The 9,788-nt window shown below is 37.9% G+C and overlaps 1 protein-coding gene and 1 pseudogene across 2 annotated transcripts in view; one reads left to right on the top strand and one right to left on the bottom strand.

The window, feature by feature from the left end:
* The window catches only part of LOC114053904 (guanine nucleotide-binding protein G(olf) subunit alpha), a 375,336-nt gene that overhangs the window by 272,460 nt on the left and 93,088 nt on the right, over nt 1-9,788 (top strand). The gene's annotated exons all lie outside the window — the stretch shown is intronic.
* LOC114053905 lies at nt 5,637-6,224 on the bottom strand (annotated as a pseudogene).

Below are 9,788 nucleotides of genomic sequence, written 5' to 3'. Positions count from 1 at the left end.
AGTGTTAAGTGACTTGCCTAGGGTCACACAGCTAGTAAGCATCTGAGGCCAGATTTGAACTCAGGAAAGTTATTCTTGACTCCAGACCCTGCATTCAGTGCACTGTGCCACTTAGCTGTCTTAGATTGCTGTAACAACCTCTTAATTAGTCTCATTCTAGTTTCTCTCTTAGCCATTCCATCCTTCATGCTGATGTCAAATAATCATCCTAATTCAACGATCTAGTACAGTGGGGATGTCGTTTGTTCTTCATTCTCAAAGAGGACCATGACGTCAAGGAGATGATGACATGACTTGCAATTAACTTTGATTTGAGTGAGGGAGGGCTGTTCAAGGTCACCAGCCTCACTTTGTCTTCCAGAGCTATCTGGGTCCAGTGGCCAGATATCAATCAGGACAACTGGAGATGGCCCAGGATACAGTGGGAGACCTTGGCCCCTTTAAGTTAAGGTCTTTTCAAGTTCTTACTTTGAGTGAGGCAACATTCAGTGAATAGACCTCTTTAAGGAGTGAGTCAAGGGATGGACTCTTTAATATAAATAAATAAATCAATAAATCAAAGTTGAATGGGAAGACCCTCAGGGTTGTTGGCCAAAAGAGAAACAGTTATTGTTTACAGTCACTCTGAGCCTGGAGGGCCCAAAAAATAACCATTAAGTGGTACTTGGGCAGAGACCTATTATTATCCAATCCATGAGATCCCTAGTACATTGGGTTTCAGGCTTGGTGTTTGAGAAAGAGATCTAGCCAGTAAAACCCAAGCTACAGTGGGGATATGGCACAATGGAAAGAGCTCTGGCTCTAGAGTCAAAACACCTGGGTTCAAATCTCACCTCTGACACATATTACCTGAATAAGCTTGGGCACATTACTTAACCTCCCTGGATCAGTTTCCTCACATATAAAATGAGGGGCTTGAGCCAGAGGGCCTCTAAGATCCCTTCCAACTCCAGGTGATGATCCTATTTAATCACATCACTCCGCTGTTAAAGAACTTCAATGGTTTCTAGTTGCCTACTATGCAAATTACTTGCTTATTAACTTTTACATGTAAGAAATTCCACAATCTGACTCATTGTTGTTGTTCAGTCATTTTTGAGTTGTGTCCAACTCTTCATGACCCCATTTGGGGTTTTCTTGGCAAAGATACTGGAGTGGTTTACCATTTTTCTCCAAGTCTGACTCTAACCTACCTTTTTTCCCGTTTTCCATGGTAGTTCCTTTCTAACACTCTTCATACACTTCAGTGTCTGGTATTTTATACATTTATACCGTACCATACTGCATTTATTAACAGCTTGCTATGTGCCAAGCTCTAGGGATACAAATCAAAGAAACATAGCCCCTCCCTTCAAGAGCTTGGAATCTTTGAGGAAAACAATATCTAAGATGAGAAGACTGACCATCAAAGAGATGAACTGAATTATCAAGGCTTGTACAAGAAAGTGATAATGTGAGGATTAGAACCCACATCTCCTTTATCCCACTCAAGAGCCTTTTGCGATAAAGGAGAGGGGAAAGATGCAAGGCCAGGAAAAGAAACATTTTTCAGTGACTGTCACTGCCAGCACCAACATTTTCTCTTTCTTCTACCAAACTTTTACTGTCTCTTGTAATTTGTTTAAGGGTATGTTCCTCTGTCATGAAAATGAGTTGTCATAGTGAAACACTGAAAATTCCCTCTTGTGTCATATGCTGGGACCCATGCCTGACTTTTTTACTTGAAGATACTACAGAAGCACATCTGTTTATTGTAACAACAAGGACAGGGTCCCAGAGACAGTTATTGCTGTGGGCTAAATGACATTAAGCTGAGGTCTGGAACAAGGAAAGAGATATCATTTAGATAAGATGTAGTCTCTGCTTTCATGGAGCTCACATTGGCAATAAAAACAGCAGTGAACATTTATATAGTGCTTTAATGTTTACAAAGTGTTTTACCATAAATACACAGTAGTACCTAAGTGCAGAAGAAAAGGGTGAGCAAAGTGCAGTTTGAAATACAAGAGGAGAAAGGGGATACTTTCTGGGTGATTAGTTAAGGTTTCTTTGAAAAGGAAGTATTTGAGGGATTTCGTTCCAGGAGCTTAAAAAAATTAATAGGCGTTCAACAGGTAGGAAAAAGGAAAGAAAGAAGGAAAGAAAGAAAGAGAGAGAGAGAGAGAAAGAAAGAGAAAGAAAGAAAGAACATCCTTGGCATAGGGGGCAAAGTGAGCAAAGGTACAGTAATGGGAAAAAACATAGCACTTGTATTGGGGTCATCAAACATGATAAACTGGAAGGTCTCTGGGAAAAGAATGACGTGACCAGATTTACATTTAAAGAAGAGAAATTTAGCAGTGGTATAAACAGGTAATTAGTGCAAGAAAGAAAAAGCACAGATATCTTTCAGGAGGCTCTTGAAATCATCTAGCCAGCTAGCTAGCAATATGGGCATATACAAGGGTGGTGGCAGGAAGAATAAAAAGATGACTGGATGTAAATAAGATCTGGTAACTGATTGAGAAGCCAATCATGTTGATTACCTTGATTCTTGTCCTTCTTGCCCTTCCTACCATCTGCTTTAACTTTGTTTTGGGGTATATAAGAACAATATTTTGAATAAGTCATCTTTCTCTAATTTCTTTGCTTCTAAGGAGGATGAAAAACAAGAAAACGTAACAAAGCAATGCAATTCTGAGTAGGATTTGGGGCCAAGAATGAAGAATTGACAAAAAAAATTCAAAGCAGAAGTTGGTTTTTTAGTGTGTCTTGGAATCCTATTCTGTATTCTTTCTCCTTTTTTCCATTATATTCTACGTATTAAGTCCAATCTCTGACTTATGCTGGCTTTGTGACCCTGGACAACTTATTAGGTACCTTTCTGAAACTATAAATTGAAGAACCATTGCTGATTTTCATTGGTAGGGGCAATTCCCTCAACAGGAGCTCCTTACAACTAGGAAATCACAGATCTTAGTAAAAAAAAAAAAATTAATTTAAATCATACTTAATAGTTTCTTGAACCTCTTATAGTTTACCTTCATAAAAGGTAAATGGCAAAGTTAGGACTCAGAATTTTAGAATTTCAGAGAAGGAAAGATCTAGGGGACCTTATAGTTCATTTTCTCAGTCTTCCAATGTGTTCTAGTTCTTGCCCTGTCTTTAATACAGTTGTATGACCTCAGGCAAATCATTTACCTTTCTGTGACTCCATTTCACCATCTGCAAAATTTGGGGGAATGGACTTGATGATCTAAGGTCACTTCCAACTCTGAAATTCTTTGATTCTTAATTCCTCCATTTCGGTTCTCTCGAATCTTGAATTTCATTGTCAGAATACTAAGTTTCTAGTGTACATATTTTAACCTCCATATCAAATTATAAACTCCTTTAGGTCAAGAATAGTGTCTTATTCTTTTTATTCCCAGGGCCTAAAGTAATGTTTTATAGATATAGTAGGTACTTAATGTTTATTAAAGTTAATACATAGTCATTAGTTAATGTGGTGTTTGTATGTAGAATAGTAAAACATTAGTTAAAAAGTATGCAAAGCTAAATACATAGTAGAAGTTTATAGTCAATGGTTTTGTTCCTACTTCCTTAGATACTCAGATTTTTAAGAGTTTACCTACACATATATACATACATACATATGTATACATACACACATTATATATATATATATATACACACACACATATACACACAAATGCATATAGTTCAACACATTGCATTTGGAATACAATTTTTTAGTCCAGTTTAGACATGATCCATCATTGCTCCTTAATACTGTACTATTGTACTAACAAAAATCATTAAGATGAAAATGTATTTTTGTTTTGAAGGCATTCATAGCTTTCAAACAAATACCTTAAGATGATTCCAAGGGACATTTTTTCTTCTCCACTGCATTTTCTTATGTCCATCTTGCATTCTCAGCACCAGATCCTATGGAGAATTTCAATTCTTTGTTATAATATTATCACTTTTTCCATCCCTCTCAAAAGGAAGAGAATTTAAGTTCAGCATTTACTTTTTCCAAAATTCTTGTTGTGGCAATTGCATTTAAAAAATCACAGAGATTAAGATTATTTTATCTTGTGACAGAGAAAGAGGATGTCCTTTGAAGATAAATACTAAATATAGTCCACAACATGATAGAAGAAGTACTATTTTAAAAATCAACAATGCAAAAATAAGTTAATCTTTGCTAACTTTATCCTCTCCAAGAGAAAATATATTTATTAAATATAGTTTGAAGTATATATTATCTACAGAACATCACTGTTAGAATCTCAAGAAAGAAGAGGTAATAACCTTCTTTCAAGGTGATGTTGATGGTTTTTTTCTATTTGTCTTCACATAGTATAGTGTCAAGAGAGTTGGATTTGGAATGTCAGGGATGGAATTCCAGTAAAGGCTCTGTCACATACTACCTGTGAGGATTTGAACAAACTGTGGCTGTTCATTCAGTCTGTTTTTTCATCTGTAAAATGAGGAGTTTGGACAAGATGATCTCTAAGGACACTGCAGATTCTAAAAAGCCATTGAAAAAACTATGAAATCTATTCTGGAAGCTGGTACTGGAATTCATTCTGTGAAAGATACTAAGGAAGCACGAGTGTCTGTCAGGGTATTGTTCCCCCGTATAATCCTATTGATATCTTTTTTGGGGGGTGGGGACAGGAGGGAACAACCTCCCTAATTCAGGAAATAAGGGTTATTAATAACCTGTCTTGTCCTCTTTTTCCTTTGTTAAAAAAAAATAACGAAAAGGAAGTAATTTGGGTTCTTTACATAAAAATCTTGGTTTCATTTTTTCCTCTAAAGATTGTACTACCAGTGAAGAAAATCTACTTCAAAACGATTAAAACCAGTTCAGTTGTGTGGATTGCAAACCTTTCTGAGCAACAGAGTTTGTTGCTCAGAACTTTGCAGTTTTACATAATAGCAAGCATTTGTAGAGCATTGTGAGGTTTACAAAGTGCTTTACATAGATTATCTCATTTGATTCTCAGAACTCCCCTGTGAGATAGGTGCTATTATTGCCCCCATTTTACAGGTAAAAAAAACTGAGGTTGAGAGAGGTTAAATTACTTGACCAAGGTTATACAGATAGTAAATTTCTTTTTATATTCCAACCCTTTACTTTGCTGTTTCAAAAATAGTACTTACACCAAGACTGTTCCCCAAAGTAACTGCTGATGCTAGAAGCCCCTCCCCATGACCTTGACTCAGCTGTTGTGACTTCCAGCTATCTAGGTGATGAGATTTTGCTACGACATGTGGCCCAACAGTTTCTCATTTAAAGATTGCAGTAAATGATTCTGTTTGTAATCTCTAGCCCCCAAAAAACTATACATGAGTTTACGAACGTAGTAACATATAAATAATGAGAGCCTTCCTGCTTAAAGCTTCCATGGGAGTCGCCGCTTGAGAGTAATTCTGGAAGGAAGCTGTCCCCTTACATGGAGCCCCCAAAGTGGCTTGGTCTATGCAAGTGTCATTGGGTTCTTGGGTGCTTCAAATTTCAATAATCAGTCTGCTATTGTTTTGCAAAAATAAGAGTCCATGGATGCCTGTGCAAGCAGAAATCTGCCTGCTGAGATGTCACTGATAAGTCGTCACTCTGGTTCATACTTTTGCTGAAGGATTCATTTCTTCTCCTGGCAGTGTTTCTAGTGAGCAGGCCAATCCTTTTGCTTGCAATGAGAACCACAGTACCTGACCACCTGACACCAGTCACAGACGCTGAATTCACGTAGCTGCTTTTCAGCCGTTGTGCATGGGGATAATGGCATTCATAGTATGTGTAGGAATTCCCTTCTGCCACAGCTTCATTAGTGTTATAATAACGAGTAATATTCTGGAAGGGGAACCGTTCTTCAGTAGGATCTGTGGGAAGCTGCTGAATTGCTCCGTTCCCTTTGTTTACTAGAGATTTCTTCTGTTTTGGGTCTCTACCCCCATGGCACTGTCTAGTCAATTGTCCACGGTTACATTAAGATGTACCACCTGAAGTCCTGAAACAATCCCTCCCTTAAATGTCCAGATCCCCTTCCATGGTTTTTGTCAAAGGCATAAGCATATATTTTAGCACCATTTCCATCAATGTCTACTTCCATTCTTGTCTCCAAAGAGTAACTCTCTTCCAGTGGGATGGCTTGTTCATCTATCAATGTGTACTCTGTCTTCCCGGCCACTCAGCTGAGTCACCTGGTGCCCATCTTAAAGTCAGTCATGGTCAGGGTCTCCCGCTTGTAGCCGCCACCACCATTCCTCCCTCCCTTCTTCCCTCAGGCTAGCTAAGGCCCTGGCCACTGTTGCCACCACCACCTCTTCCCTCCTGCTGGCTGGGGCCTGCCACCAGATAGTAAATTTCTAAAGCAGAATTTGAACTGAGGTCTTTCTGGGAACAATTTTCCACGTCTAGCACTCTATCTACCCTGCCACTAGTTATAATCACTCTTTTGTCAAATCTTTCCTCTTTCTAAAATCATGCCATGGGGGCAGCCTGGCATGTTTCTTCATGAGCCAGTTTCATAATCAGAAGATCTTGATTCAAGACCCTCTGACATATACTGGCTTTATGACTCTGCACAAGTTATTTAACCTCTTAGAGTCCCAGACAACTCTCTAAGACTATAAGTTGTGTAACAGTTGCAGCTCTGTGTTGATTGGGAGGGAGGGGTTCATCACCAGGAATTAGCTACAATCAATGAAATCACAGGGTCAAGAAGTAATTTAAATGTATAAAGGTAACAGCATTATGAATCAGTTATTCCGTACCATGGTTTTAAGACATTGACATTATAAGAAAAAGTCTGGGGTAACTCTGTTTTTCCAAAAGATCAGAGACTGAACAAGTGTATTAGAAAGTTATTAGATGTAGACCACATGGTTTTTCTAAACAGGGTCAATAGGGTAATGAATTAAGTAATACTGAAGTTGCCCCCTGGTGGCACAGAGATTATAGCCATAAAGAAAAAGTGGGTCTCATAAACTGATGCAGACGACAATCATTAAGAGATATTTAGGAAGCAAAACTACTCTTTTAACTAGTTAGATTTTGATAAATTTTGTCTTCACAAGAAATATACTCCAATTTTTATACAGTCTTTTAATTCTCTGATTGCAAATAAAACCAAATAGTAGCATGCAATTTTCATTCTTAGTTTCTGCTTGACCCTTACTTGTTTAGTAAGTAAGCATTTATTAAGCACTTATGTGACAGGCACTGTGCCAAGCCCTGGAGATACAAAGAAAGGTAAAAAACACAGTCCCTTCCTTTAAGGAGCTCATATTCTACCAGAGAACACAACATTCAAATAACCATGTACATAGATAATATATATATTGATTATCTCAGAGGGGAAATGATAGCAATGTAGAAGGTGGCATTTGAGCTAAGTCTTGAAGGAAGCCAGGAGGCAGAGATGAGAAAGATGAGACCATGGGGGGAAAGCCAGTAAAAAGATAGGGAATTGAGTAATAGAATGTGGTATTCAGAGAACAGCAGGCAGGCCAATTGTTGATTATAAACTACATAGATGTAGTAAAGTGTGTTAAGACTAGAATGGCAGGAAGGAACCAGTTTTTGAAGGGTTTTAAATGCTACACAGAAAAGTTTAAATTTGACGCTAGAGGTAATAAAAAGTCACTGGAGTTTATTGCTTAGGGCAGGGGCAGGGCTCATGGTCATACCTACACATTAGTAAAAACCATCCTGAATAGAGCATAGGTTGGAATGGGGAGAGACTTGAGACAGGGAAGTCAATTAAAAGGTTGTTGAAAGAGTTTAGGTGAGAGGCACTAAGAGCCTATATCAAGATGGTGGCTATGTGAATAGAAAGGAAGAAATACACATGAAAGATGTTAGGAAGGTAGAAACAAGACTTAACAACAGATTGGATATACAAGGTGAGTGTGAGCAAGAAGTTGAAGATAGCAATGATATTACAAGCCTATGCCTGGGAAAGGAGTGGTACCCATTACAGTATTAAGAAAGTTGGGAAGTGAGAAGTGTTGGACTGAAGGATGCGGTGTTGAGGTGAGGAAGATGAGTTCTATTTCAGACATAATGAAATTGAGATGCTTGTGGGGCATTCAGTTTGAAATGTTAGAGGACAGTTGTTGATGTGGGTCGGAACTCAGAAGAGAGGTTAGGGCTGCATTTATATGTCTGGGAAGAATCTGCACAGAGATGAAAAGAACCTGTTGAGAGCTAATGACATTAGCAAGCAAGACAATATAGAACCAGGAGTTCTTACTCTTGGATCTAAAATTGGGTGGGTTTTTTTTAACATTTTGATAACTGTATTTCAATATAATTGGTTTCTTTTATAATAATTAATTGCATGTATTTTAAAGTACTATTCTAAGAATGGATCCATAGGCTTAAAACCACATTGCCAAAGGGGTTAACACATAAAAGGTTAAGAACCTTTGGTATAAAGGGAGAAGAAAGCCCAGGTCAGAGCTTTGGAAGATACCCTTAATTAATAGACCTGACCTGGATGAAAGTCTGATAAAGAAAATTTAGACAGGTGGTAAGAAAAGCAGGAGAAAGCAGTGTCACAAAAACCTTGAGAGAATATCCAGGATGAGATGCTAATCAATACTGACAAAGGCTACAGAAAGGTCAAGAAGGATGAGGCTTGAGGAAAGGCCATTGGACTTGAAAATCCAGAGATCATTGATAACTTTGGAAAAAGCAATTTCAGTTGAATTATTTCATCAGACTGCAAAGGGTTTTGAAGTGAGTGAGAGGAAAGAAAGTGGAGGTACCTAGTGTAGACAGCTTTTTCAAGGAGCTTATCAGAAAGGAGGGGGGTAGATAAAGAATAATAGCGAGCAATAATGGTTTTATCAATTGAGTTATTTTTAAAGGATCAAGAAGACCTGAGAGTGGGAAGAATTGAGACAAAAGAAAGGAAGAAGGAGTCAGTAGATAGGAGAGAGATTGAAGATTAGACAGAGTGGATATGATGAAGGAGGAAATCTCTAGAGGGAAAGGGATGGGATCAAGGGTATATATTGATGGGTTTGCCTTAACACGGATAAAAGGGCCACCTCTTCATGTGAGATGGATGAAAAGGGAGATAATGGGAGATGTGAGTAATGTGAGATGAGGAGGGAGAAGGAGGTGCTCTCAACAAATGGCCCTTATGGTTCCCTTTCCTTATGTGCCATACTTTTTGCTTTATAAGTCAAAGTAGAAAGTACCATAAAATTGCTAGTCTATCAGATGTCATCCAACAAGGGATATATTTTAGGAGCAGCTGACTTTTGTCATTTCTTATAACTTTGTGGTTCTGATAGTCTATGTTTTTTGTAAAATTGTGTATATATTTTAACAGAACCATAGCTCAAATCACTGGCAGGCCAATTCACTGTTAAAGTATGGATTCCCTACCCAAAGTGTGGAATCCATCTGGTCTGGTAATTATTAACCCAGGGTCCATGAACAACCTCCTCCAATGTCTGGTGGATAAGAGAAAATTTACATATTATTTCAATACAATTAGTCTTCTTCATACTATTTGTTCATTTAAAGAATTATTTCTGAGGAATCCAAAGGTTTCACCAAACCGCCAAAGGAATACATGATACAAAAAAGGTTAAGAACCCCTGGTCTAGTAAAAGTGGGAGGTTTCATATTCCTCTAGATTCCAGGTGATTTCAAGAAACATATTTCAAAATACACTTGTAATAAGTAACTTGGATTCTTTTTTTAATTAATTTGTTTTGATTTATCAACAATCACTGCCATATGCTTTTGAGTTTAAAATTTTTCTCCCCCTTCC

This window comes from Vombatus ursinus, unplaced genomic scaffold, assembly GCF_900497805.2.
Source record: "Vombatus ursinus unplaced genomic scaffold, bare-nosed wombat genome assembly UNPS02014812.1, whole genome shotgun sequence".
Taxonomy (NCBI): domain Eukaryota; kingdom Metazoa; phylum Chordata; class Mammalia; order Diprotodontia; family Vombatidae; genus Vombatus; species Vombatus ursinus.
The sequence above is the reverse complement of the archived record's forward strand: the minus strand, read 5'-3'. Positions and strand labels throughout refer to the sequence as shown.